The following is a 12,064-nucleotide window of genomic DNA, read 5'->3' on the forward strand; positions in this document are numbered from 1 at the left end:
CAAACGTCACGCAGTTTCACCAGCGTAGTTCTCGTTCCCGTGGGAATACAGAGATAACAATTATGGCCTAATCCATGATTATAATGCTGTAAGAAATTTTTAAATCAGCAAAGTAGTTTCAGAGCCTATTCAATGCAAACAAACAAATAATCAAATTCTTCCTCTTTCTAATTAGTATAAATTTCATAAACAATAAAATTATTAGAATTTGGCTAATGAAAGTAGAAACTGAAATCACTCACCAAATTTTAAAAAATCGGAGTAAATTCTCAAAATTATAGTGCAAATATTGGAATAACTGAGTTTAACACTTATAGGTAATAATGTATTCACAAAGAAAAACTAATTTAAATAAATTATGAAAACGCATGTGATTTTTAAATTTGGCGGGCAATTTCAGTCTCTACTTTCATTAGCCAAACTTTACAACCTAATGCGATAACATAATATTACTTTTAGGCGAATCAATAGAGCATTTACCCTCTACCTCCTCAAACAGCTCTGATTTTGATGATTTTTTTTGTTCAGTTTGTTTCTTCATATTGAGTGAGGATGGAACGATTTATACTATTTAACAATAGTTATGCTATTTATATAATAAATAATTAAAAAATAGACACTACCGACTTCAAAAACACAAAGTTATGCAGTAAACTAATAAGCTGAAGAAAACATTATAATATTTTCTATCTACTGATTACTTTGAAGCCGGTGCCAATTGTACAATTAATGGGTAGGCAATCAATCGTACCGTTTTTTTCCACCTTAAGGATTCGAATTGTTTTCCGAAATTTATATGGGACCTACTTCGAAATAAACCCTTTACAAAAAGTAAAGAATTTTCAAAATCGGTCTACTCAGTAAAAAGTTACGCATAGTTTAACATTACAATAAATGGGAAAACAATTAATCATCTTCTATTTTCCTACTATTAGGTTTGAAATTGTTTTTTCCAACATTTTATAAGACTTTTAGGAATATAGCCTTTCTATCAAAAAAAGAATAATCAAAATCGAACCACCCAATAAAAAGTTATGCTTGGTTTTACATTAAAATGAATGAGAAAACAATCAATCGCACATTTAGGATTGAAATTGTTTTTTAAAATTTATATGGGAGCTTTATAATCAAAATACCTTTACAATCTATAAAGAATTTACGAAATCGGACCACTTCGTAATAAGTTACGCATAGTTTTACAATATAATTAATGGGAAAATAACCAGTCATCTTCGTTTTTTTTAAATTTATAATGATTTGGGACCATTGTCGGAATATACCCTTTCTATTTAAAACAAAGTTATTTAAATCGGAATTTTTTTATTTTCATTACGAAAACAGAGGATGATTGATTGTTTCATTTCGATGATAGTCTTTTAAACATATGAAAAAGCAATTCGAACCCTATAGCTAGTAAACAGTAGATAACTAATTGTCGGCCCATTAATTGGACCATTGGCACCGCTTTCAAAGTGATCAATAGATAGAAAATATTATAATATTTTCTTTCGTTTGTTAGTGTTCTGCATAAGTTTGTATTTTTGAAGTCGGTTGTATTTAAAAAAATATATATATATATGTATAAATAGCATAGATATTTTTTAACAATTTAAATAATTTCGTCCACCAAAACTTTTATGATTTTAAATAACATAAAAAACATGACTTTAAAAAAAATCATCAAAGTCGGAGCTGTTTCTGAGGACTTCCAGCATATGCTTGTTTTATTTATTATTTGATTCCATTATTTCTTTCATAAAAACGTGACATTTTTCATTATGAGAAGTACAGACATAAAGAGACGAATTTTAGTATTCCAAAGAATCATGGTGCAGGTGCCTGGTCCATTGATTATATTTGTTACATCAATTGTTGTGACCTGTAATAGAAAATTTCATTTAACATGACTTTTTAAAATGCACTGAAAATAAATATTTACATAATTATATATAATAAGAATTCCTATTCTCATCAGGGACATTTTTAGTCTATTTTCTGCTCCATTTACAAAAATCATTTTAGGAAGCTCAGCTGTAACCTCGAAAAGTATAGAAATATGGATATTTTGTTACATTATTTACAAGCGGACGCCCGCTACTTCGTCTATGTGGAATTCAGTTTTTCACAAATTTGCACACAAACTTAAAGAGAAATTATAATGTGTTTATTTCAGTTTTTAAAAACAAGACTGTAAGTGTATCTAGGAAACATGTAGTTCATTGTTATTAAGCAGGTCAAAACTACCTTGTTCGTTCAGTAGCTAGTCCATGTGTTTTGGATCACGAGATCCTGGTTCTGTCTTTAAGAGATACTGAGTTTTTGCTTCTGCTAACAAATTCTTAGTCTGGAGTTGGGAAGTTGGTGGTGTCACACCCCGTGCCTCAGAGAGCATGTTAAGCCGTCGAACCCGGTCATTATCATTAACATTTCTGATAGTGATCATTAATCAATCTAATAATATCAACCTAAGCCGAATGAATAAAGCAAGTTACCTTGTGCTATTTTGCAAAAATGCCAGCAGCAACGTGGCTGCAGTAGTGTGGCTTGGGACGGGTACAGCTAGATCTTCATCTTTTATTTCTATCTCATGATATTTAACAATATATCTTCATTTTACAGCATCTGCAAAAATAAATCAGAAGTTATACATTTTACATAATTATTATTGCATGCACTGCACCTGCAAAAATAAATAAGAAGTATACATTTATGGGGTGTAAGAGGGAGGCTAGTACCAGTCAGCCTCTCCAACTGCCAACATCACCTGCACGTGGTGCACCCTGCAGATTGACCGACGAGGCTCTGGCGACCGATCTGGCGGTTTAACCATTCTGATTCAGCTAGACTTCACAAGTACCACAGACCGGTGTCAGGCAGCAGCGATACCGGTGCGAGAAGTCTAGGCCTGCGAATGACCAACCCGCATGCCCAGCGTGGTCATTTATGGGCATTACCTTGCAATGTATAGTACAACACAACAAGATCCATGCAAGAGGCCTATGTCCAGCAGTGGACGTCTATCGGCTGATAAGGTATACATTTTACATAATTTTTATTGTTACCAGTTAAGAGGATAATCCCAGAGGATGTTGCTATTTCGTGATCTAAACCAGACATTTTCTTTTAGCATAGTACTTGTAGAGCTTACTGTCCCGTGGGAGACTAACATTCCAAAGGACCACAGTATAAAACTGAATAAATATTATGACCAACAAATGAACTAACTAAAATGGCTATATGGTTAGTCTGTACGCCGTAGAGAGGTGCGAGAGGATTACCAGCAAAATCTCTCTATAATTTGCTTAGAGACCTTGGTCTCTCTAGAAGTGCAGATTTGGGTTACCAAATTTGGCAGACCTTACTATGCAGGGAGAACAACACGAGCAGAGAAGGGGAGTGTTAATCAATTGTCAAGAAATTCTTTAACCTTATCATTTGATCACAAGTCCAAGCTCTGCTCAGCGTTTTTCTCTCTGCCACGTGATGGACACCCACATGGTGAATCCATGAATTGGTAAGATATTCGTCTCAAAAAAAATCATGTTGTACACTAAAATAATTTAGTTGAGTAGGGTGAGGCAAGCAACAATGGCCGCGTGAAATACAGTTTTTCACAAATCTCCCTTGATTTTTTCAGGAATAAAAGTTAATTTTAGTGAAATTTATCAATAGTTTTTTCAAGTGATTATAGTTATATACACAATACTAAAATGCAAACAAGGTCTTTTAAATTTTTCGTCTGTCTGTATTTCTGTTTCTCTGGGATAATCTTTGGAACGGCTGAACCGATTTTAATTGGACTTTCATTGGAAGATAGAGGAAGTTATTGAGCAATATTTAGGCTACTTTTTATCCCAGAAACATGGTTCCCGCTGGATGTTCAAAAACTGAACATCACACGGTTGAAATCGCGGGCGTCCGCTAGTATTATAATATTGGTTAGCCAATGTGGTTTTGGATTACGAGGTCGTGGCTTCGAATCCTGGGTCAGGCTATCAGATACTGAGTTTTTCTTTCTTCTAAGAAATTTACAGTTCTCAGCCTGGAGTTGGTAAGTTGTTTGTATTACACTCCCGTGCCTCGTCCAGGTCATTATCATTAACATCTGATAGTGATCCATAATGAATTTCACTTTATCACCCTTAGCTCACCAACCTTTATTGTAGCAGTGTGGTCTAAGCTCCATAACCCCTTTTCTATAAGGTCTGGCTCTGTAGTGTCGTTAAAATAGGCTGATAATGATGATGAAGCAGGTTACCTTGTGCTATATTGCAAACATGCCAGCAGCAACTGTGTGGCTCAGCACTGACACAGCTAGACCTTCATCTTCTATTTTGCTACAGCTGAAAAATTAAACATAAAGAATAAATTTTATGTATTTTCACCAGTTAAAAAACAAATAAAAACTAAAAGAATTTTATCAAGTGAAAAATGTGAAGAATAGATTATGAAAAAAAAACATAGACTCGAATTGAGAACCTCCTTTTTTTTTGAAGTAGGTTAAAAATGTGAAAAAAATTCAGTTAAATTCTCATCTTGGAGTTGGGAAGCCTTTAATCCCGATTATTATCATTAGCATCAGATAGTGGTTATTAATTAATTGAACATTATCACCCTAAGCCCACCAACAGCATTGGAGCAGTGTGGTGGGTCTCAGCTCCATAATCACTTTTCTATAAGGCCTGGCCCTGTAATGCCGTTAAAATAGGCTGATAATGATGATGAAGCAGGTTACCTTGTGCTATTTTGCAAACATGCCAGTAGCAACTGTGTGGCTCAGCACTGGCACAGCTAGACCTTCATCTTCTATTTTGCTACACCTGAAAATTTAAACATAAAGAATAAATTTTATATATTTTCACCAGTTAAAAAACAAATAAAAACTAAAAAAAATTATTAAGTAGAAAAAGTGAAGAATAGATTATGAAAATAAAAACATAGAAATCGGTTAAAAATAATTCAGTTAAATTCTCATCTTGGAGTTTGGAAGCCATCAATCCCGATTATTATCATTAGCATCAGATAGTGGTTGTTAATTAATTGAACATTATCACCCTAAGCCCACCAACAGCATTGGAGCAGTGTGGTGGGTCTCAGCTCCATAATCACTTTTCTATAAGGCCTGGCCCTGTAATGCTGTTAAAATAGGTTGATAATAACGATGAAGCAGGTTACCTTGTGCTATTTTGAAAACATGCCAGCAAAAACTGTGTGGCTCAGCACTGACTGGCACAGCTAGACCTTCATCTTCTATTTTGCTACACCTGAAAATTTAAACATAAAGAATAAATTTTATGTATTTTCACCAGTTAAAAAACAAATAAAAACTAAAAGAATTTTATTAAGTGAAAAATGTGAAGAATAGATTATGAAAAAAAAACATGGACTCAAATTGAGAACCTCCTTCTTTTTTTAAAATCGGTTAAAAATGAAAAAAAAAATTCAGTCAAATTCTCATCTTGGAGTTGGGAAGCCGATAGCAAAATTTCACATATTTTCACCAGGTTAAAATCAAACAAAAACTAAAATAATTTTATTAATTGAAAAATGTGAAGAATAGATTATGAAAAATGTAAAAAAAAATCAGTTTAATTCTCATCTTGGAGTTGGGAAGCCTTTAATCCCGATTATTATCATTAGCATCAGATAGTGGTTATTAATTAATTGAACATTATCACCCTAAGCCCTCCAACAGCATTGGAGCAGTGTGGTGGGTCTCAGCTCCATAATCACTTTTCTATAAGGCCTGGCCCTGTAATGCCGTTAAAATAGGCTGATAATGATGATGAAGCAGGTTACCTTGTGCTATTTTGCAAACATGCCAGTAGCAACTGTGTGGCTCAGCACTGGTACAGCTAGGCCTTCATCTTCTATTTTGCTACACCTGAAAATTTAAACATAAAGAATAAATTTTATATATTTTCACCAGTTAAAAAACAAATAAAAACTAAAAGAATTTTATTAAGTGGAAAATGTGAAGAATAGATTATGAAAAAAAATATATAGAATTGAATTAAGAGCCTCCTCCTTTTTTTGAAGTCGGTTAAAAATAATTCAGTTAAATTCTCATCTTGGAGTTGGGAAGCCTTCAATTCCGATTATTATCATTAGTATCAGATAGTGGTTATTAATTAATTGAACATTATCACCCTAATTCCACCAACAGCATTGGAACAGTGTGGTGGGTCTCAGCTCCATAATCACTTTTCTATAAGGCCTGGCCCTGTAATGCCGTTAAAATAGGCTGATAATAATGATGAAGCAGGTTACCTTGTGCTATTTTGCATACATGCCAGCAGCAACTGTGGCTCAGCACTGACTGGCACAGCTAGACCTTCATCTTCTATTTTGCTACACCTGAAAAATTAAACATAAAGAATAAATTTTATGTATTTTCACCAGTAAAAAAACAAATAAAAACTAAAAGAATTTTATTAAGTGAAAAATGTGAAGAATAGATTATGAAAAAAAAACATAGACTTGCATTGAGAACCTCCTTCTTTTTTTGAAGTCGGTTAAAAAAGTGAAAAAAAAACAGTTAAATTCTCATCTTGGAGTTGGGAAACCTTTAATCCCGATTATTAACATTAGCATCAGATAGTGGTTATTAGTTAATTGAACATTATCACCCTAAGCCCACCAACAGCATTGGAGCAGTGTGGTGGGTCTCAGCTCCATACCTCCTCTACTATATGGAGACAATGATGAATGATGGATGTGTAGGATTAAAATAGCTTCTATGAAACATAACCTATTTTAACATACCTATTGCCTGATTTCCATCTGTTAATGCTATATTTGCTAAGCATTGTGTGTTAATATTATTTTAGTCTATTGTCTTCTTTTAAATTCATCATCATCATCATCATCAAATCTCTCTTCTTGAAATTTCTTAGTCTGGCTTGCAAGTAATGCTAAATTTGGGCTCATTTTTTGTAAGTTTGTTGGTACTGAACTTCTGCGAACATTGTTTATTTTTCAAAGCTTTGATTGCTTTTTGAGACATTGTAAATATTTTTTATATTAAAAACCGTCGTCATGCGGGTAAAATTCATGAGAAGAAGCAGGATTGCTGAAAGCATTAGGTATATATTTTAATTTTAATACATAATAAACTCTTATTTATCTCTCTCTCTCTCTCTCTCTCTCTCTCTCTCTCTCTCTCTCTCTCTCTCTCTCTCTCTCTAACTGCTTTATTGGTTCAGTGTAACTATCATGAAATTCTGAGTTTGAGTCCTGGGTTGGTCTATGAAATATTGAGCATTTCCTTCTTTCAAGAAACTCACAATAAAAATCTATACTAATATGTATTCAACCCATTTTGAAATTAAATGTCTTAAATGGTGAAGCATAACATTGTGAAGAAACCTACATAACTGAGAATTTTCTTAATTGTCTAGGTGTGTGAAGTCTGCCAATCCGCATTGGGCCAGCATGGAGGGCTGAGGCCTAACCCCTCTCGTCCTGAGAAGTGACTCGTGCTCAGCAATGAGCCGATAATGGGTTGTTAATGTGTATTATAAAGAGGTAAAGTTGGTGGTGTTCTAGCAGGTAAACTCTGGATCTACTGAACCAATTTTGAAAATTCTTTTACCACTAGAAAGCCTCGTTATTTGTGAGTATCATAGGCTATATCTTATCCGCGTATTCTCAAACTGCAGAAAGTTGGTTAATATTTATACTAACACATTACACACATCACTAACTAGTCTCAAAGTAAGCTTAGCTTGTGTTATGGGTAGTAAAAGCTCAACTGAATGATGAACGTTCATAAATAAATTTTATATACTTAATATACTTTATAATATTAATATTGCTTCATTGAGAGCTGTGATAGCCCAGTGGATATGATCTGTGCCTCCGATTCCGGAGGGTGTGGGTTCGAATCCGGTCCGGGGCATGCACCTCCAACTTTTCAGTTGTGTGCATTTTAAGAAATTAAATATCACGTGTCTCAATCGGTGAAGGAAAACATCGTGAGGAAACCTGCATACCAGAGAATTATATTAACTCTCTGCGTGTGTGAAGTCTGCCAATCCGCATTGGGCCAGCGTGGTGGACTACTGGCCTAACCCCTCTCATTCTGAGAGGAGACTCGAGCTCAGCAGTGAGCCGAATATGGGTTGATGACGTATACTTTATAAACTCCAAGCCCACCAACCGATACTGATGAATGAAGGATTAGTAGGATTAAGTAGCATCTACAGGGTGCTCAGGAGTATTTCCCATAACTCTAGGGTAGCTCCAAGTTCTATAAGGAAAATTAATTTAAAATGTCTAAGGAACATCCGACCAAAGTCAACAGACTTCAAAAACATACTTACTAAACTAAAAAACGAAAAATAACATTATACTAAGTTCTATATATCATATTATGTTCTAACTGATGATCAGTTTGAAGGTGGTGCTAGCCCAATGATGTATTAATTCAAGCCATGTAAGAATATCATAAACATTTAGGTTTTTCAGACAGTGTTCTTTCATGTAGTTCTTTCATCAAATCTCTCTTCTTGTCAGTACAAGTACAGTACAGTTTCAGTAACAGCTTAAATTAAAACAACACCGGTTTAGCACAGCCTTCAAACTGATCATCAGTTAGAACATAATATGATATGAACTTAGTATAATATTATTTTCGCTTTAGTTTAGCCAGTATGTTTTATGTTTTTGAAGTTGGTTGAATTTCTTTAATTAAAATTTATTATTTTTCCATTTTTAGTGAAATCATCCTAGATATTGATCTAGCGCCAAAGGTATGTTGCTATGAGTCGTGATAAAACATTGTATTTGATTGACTTAGATTCAAACTAATTACTATATACTAACTATGCCTAGTTTGTTTCAGCTGATGCTATGAACAGCACCAATACATATAAATAAAATTTAAGTGTATGTCTGTGATTTCAAAATAACTGTGTTTTCTTAAGTGCCTATATACAATACTGACATACAGTCATACTTTAAAATTTTCATCTGTCTGTTTGTTTGAGCTGATCTCTGGAACAGCAGGGTCATTTTAATGGGACTTTTACTGGAAGATAGAGAAGATTATTGAACAACATATAGGCTACTTATTATTTTGGCCATTACTTGTTATTTAACACTGAAATACATCCATGCTCATCATACTAATATGAGTTCAATTGCCACAACTGGCTATGGCGTGTAGATGCAAAGAGCAATGATGCTATCTACTTCATCACTGGAGAGCTGTTGCTAGTGTTATATCCATAGGGATATAGATGAGATATAGATCTCAGAGAGTATGATATGCTATATATCCCAGTCATTATCATTAACACCTGATAGTGATCCTTTTATAATTTAACTTTATTACCCCAAGCCTATCAACCCACATTGGAGCAGTGTGCATTTTACAGTAGGTGTTTAACTTACCTTCTTATTCTCTCTCTCTCTCTCTTCTTCTTACAGGCAAAACATCTCGTCTTCATTCTTTCATTCTTTCATGGAAAAAAAAAGTTAAATGTGCAAAGCTTAGGTCTTATAGCTAAAAGCTTTTTCTTTCAAACAACCTTCAATGAAAAATGTAGCTTATTATTGGCAAAAGCTTTTATAGATCAAGGCAAGAAAAATATTGCCGAAATGGCCTCCGTAGCACAGTGGATTAACTACGCAAAAGTCCTGGGTTCTATCCCCAGCTGGGCCGATTGATGTTTTCTTTCTGGTCTATGTCTGGCTGGCTAGTTAATACCCTACTGGCAAGCGATTTAGTGTTCCGGTGAGATATTATGTAGAAACAGAAATGTGTGTGGATTTTCATCCTTTACCTAACTAGTTATCTTAGATTGCATCATCACTTATCATCTTATTCTATAATTATGTCAATGAACAGATTTTCGTACAAAGTAAAGTAACATACTCTTCATTAGTCTGCCTAGTGCCTAACATAATTATAAAAACTTGTAATTGTAGTTTCAAATTGTTCTGGTTCATCATTACATAATTATAAACTATTTATTATAGATTCAAAAATAAAACTCAATTTACTCTACCTGCCTTAAGTACATACACCTGTGGTTTAATATTGAACAGTGGTATAGTAAAAAATTTACTTCTGGTAACAGATACTTTCAAATTAGTTCATGGAATTTGCTTTTCTCAGATGTTCATTTTCAATACCATTTCATAATTAACCTTATGTTGCTCCAGATTAAGCTACCTGTGATAACCAAATGAAAATCTGTTCAGTAGATCCAGAGAAGTAAACATTCAGACTGCTGCAGGTCAGACAGTTATTTGGGGTGCATTGCATCTACAAACATCACCATAATGTGTAAACCCAGCATAATTGTATAATTGAGCACGAGTTTCATAAGAATTCGTGGGATTTTAATAATTCCCATATCTTGAGAAGACTACTAAGAAACCTAACTAACTAACTATTGTAATCATTATCTGATCAATAGCTATTATTAAAGTATTTTATTATTAGCTAAAACTAAAGTAGGTACATACCGGAGACTAAATTTGTAGAATCAAGTTTCGGTAATCTCTGTAGGGTCTTCTCTGGATCATCGGCAGGCGAAGAACCACACTCAAAGCATTTTCTTTTGTTCTTCTTCATAGTTATAGAGACACTTGAACGAACAAAGTCTTATTTTTAACATAATGAAAAACCACAACACTCAGATGAAACGTAAAAGACTTATAGATCTTCTCAACATCAAGAATGGCGAGGATATTACACAGCAGGTTGCTTAAATCCAATCCATGAAGAGGTCTTCATAAATATTAACAGGCCGTGGCAAACATTTATTTTATTATTTGTGAATTTGTGTTTTAAAATATTTGGTGAAATGACGCCATTTTCATTTTATAACATTTTTATTTTTTATTAATAAATTGGGGTTGCCACACTTCGTTTAGAAAATCTTACCCATACGTTACTAAAACAATATTCAACGAGAGTGTCTCTCTATATTTTTGTAGAAGAAAAGTATTTATTCAGTTATTAAAGTCATATTTAAATCTAAAAATGTATTAGATTTATCACAATATTATGTCAGGCGTGAGCTACTAACGATAATAATATTGCTACAACTACCAGACGGTAGAACCGTATGGATGATGACACCACAGGTCTAGCCCCCGTAGGTATAACCAAACTTTGTTCGAGAGTTGACCCGGCCTGATCACAACAGAGCATAGACTGGCTTCGGTTCCGAAAATGATCGGATAATTAAAAAGGGATGGAAAAGGCATTTTCCATAAACACCACAATGTGTGCGTAAAGGATGGAGAATCCGTTAAATTGACGAATCTTTTGGCCGAAGGCACACTGGCGTGCTTGAACCTTAGTTTTAACGTTCGCGGTATTTTATTTTTACTATTTGTCATTGTCATTGTCAATGTCATTCACACATTGACCGACCACAGTTCCAGACACAGACGACAAATTAAGTTTCCAAACATGGAAGATAGATGTCATTGCTATTGAGAACTTCTCGACAGCAAAGACTATAATATACAATTAATTTTATTCGTAGATAGAGAAGCAAATAGACCGACATAAAGCATCCCTCTCCATCGCGTTCCATATAAGAACAAGAACAACTTATGCAAGGACCGTGGACTGAGTAAAAATAGTAAAGATTAATGCCCAATACAACGTCGGCCCAGAGAACCTAGGTTACCCCCCGTAAAAATGTATATTGAAATGATATTAAGATGCACAAATAACGATCTGGTTAATTAATTGACTTAAAACATAGATACCATAGATAAAAGGCTTAACATATGTCTTTTGAAGAAACAATAATTTTTTGGCACTTTTTTTCTCTACTTGTTCAAAAAGTTCCAAAAGGGAGGAGGTCCTAAGTTCGGCTATATGTATGTTTTTTTTTAATATAACGAAGAAACTCAATAACTACTAGACCGATTTGAAGAGTTCTTTCACCAATAGAAAGCTACATTATTAGAGAGTAACGTAAGATATATTTTATCCCCGTATTTCAACGGGAATGGGAACTGGGCGTGTGAAATTGTGAGGTTCCGCTATTAGTATTCATAGTGTATTAGCCTGATCGAAATCTGCGTGCCACTG

General features: G+C 34.1%; 1 long non-coding RNA gene across 7 annotated transcripts; it reads right to left on the reverse strand.

The window, feature by feature from the left end:
* Positions 1 to 368: 368 nt before the first annotated feature.
* Positions 369 to 11,154, reverse strand: LOC128198483 (uncharacterized). 7 transcript variants are annotated; one of them, XR_008251239.1, is made up of 8 exons: positions 10,477 to 11,154; positions 6,271 to 6,357; positions 5,800 to 5,884; positions 5,176 to 5,264; positions 4,736 to 4,820; positions 4,259 to 4,343; positions 2,493 to 2,622; positions 369 to 1,879 (listed from the first exon to the last, which is right to left on the reverse strand). It is a non-coding gene; the product is annotated as an uncharacterized LOC128198483 (long non-coding RNA). The 7 variants fall into 7 exon arrangements; XR_008251241.1 differs by lacking the exon at positions 10,477 to 11,154 and adding an exon at positions 9,397 to 9,827; XR_008251238.1 differs by lacking the exon at positions 10,477 to 11,154 and adding an exon at positions 6,766 to 8,523.
* Between the last annotated feature and the right edge of the window lie 910 nt (positions 11,155 to 12,064).

Source organism: Bicyclus anynana, chromosome 11, assembly GCF_947172395.1.
Source record: "Bicyclus anynana chromosome 11, ilBicAnyn1.1, whole genome shotgun sequence".
Taxonomy (NCBI): domain Eukaryota; kingdom Metazoa; phylum Arthropoda; class Insecta; order Lepidoptera; family Nymphalidae; genus Bicyclus; species Bicyclus anynana.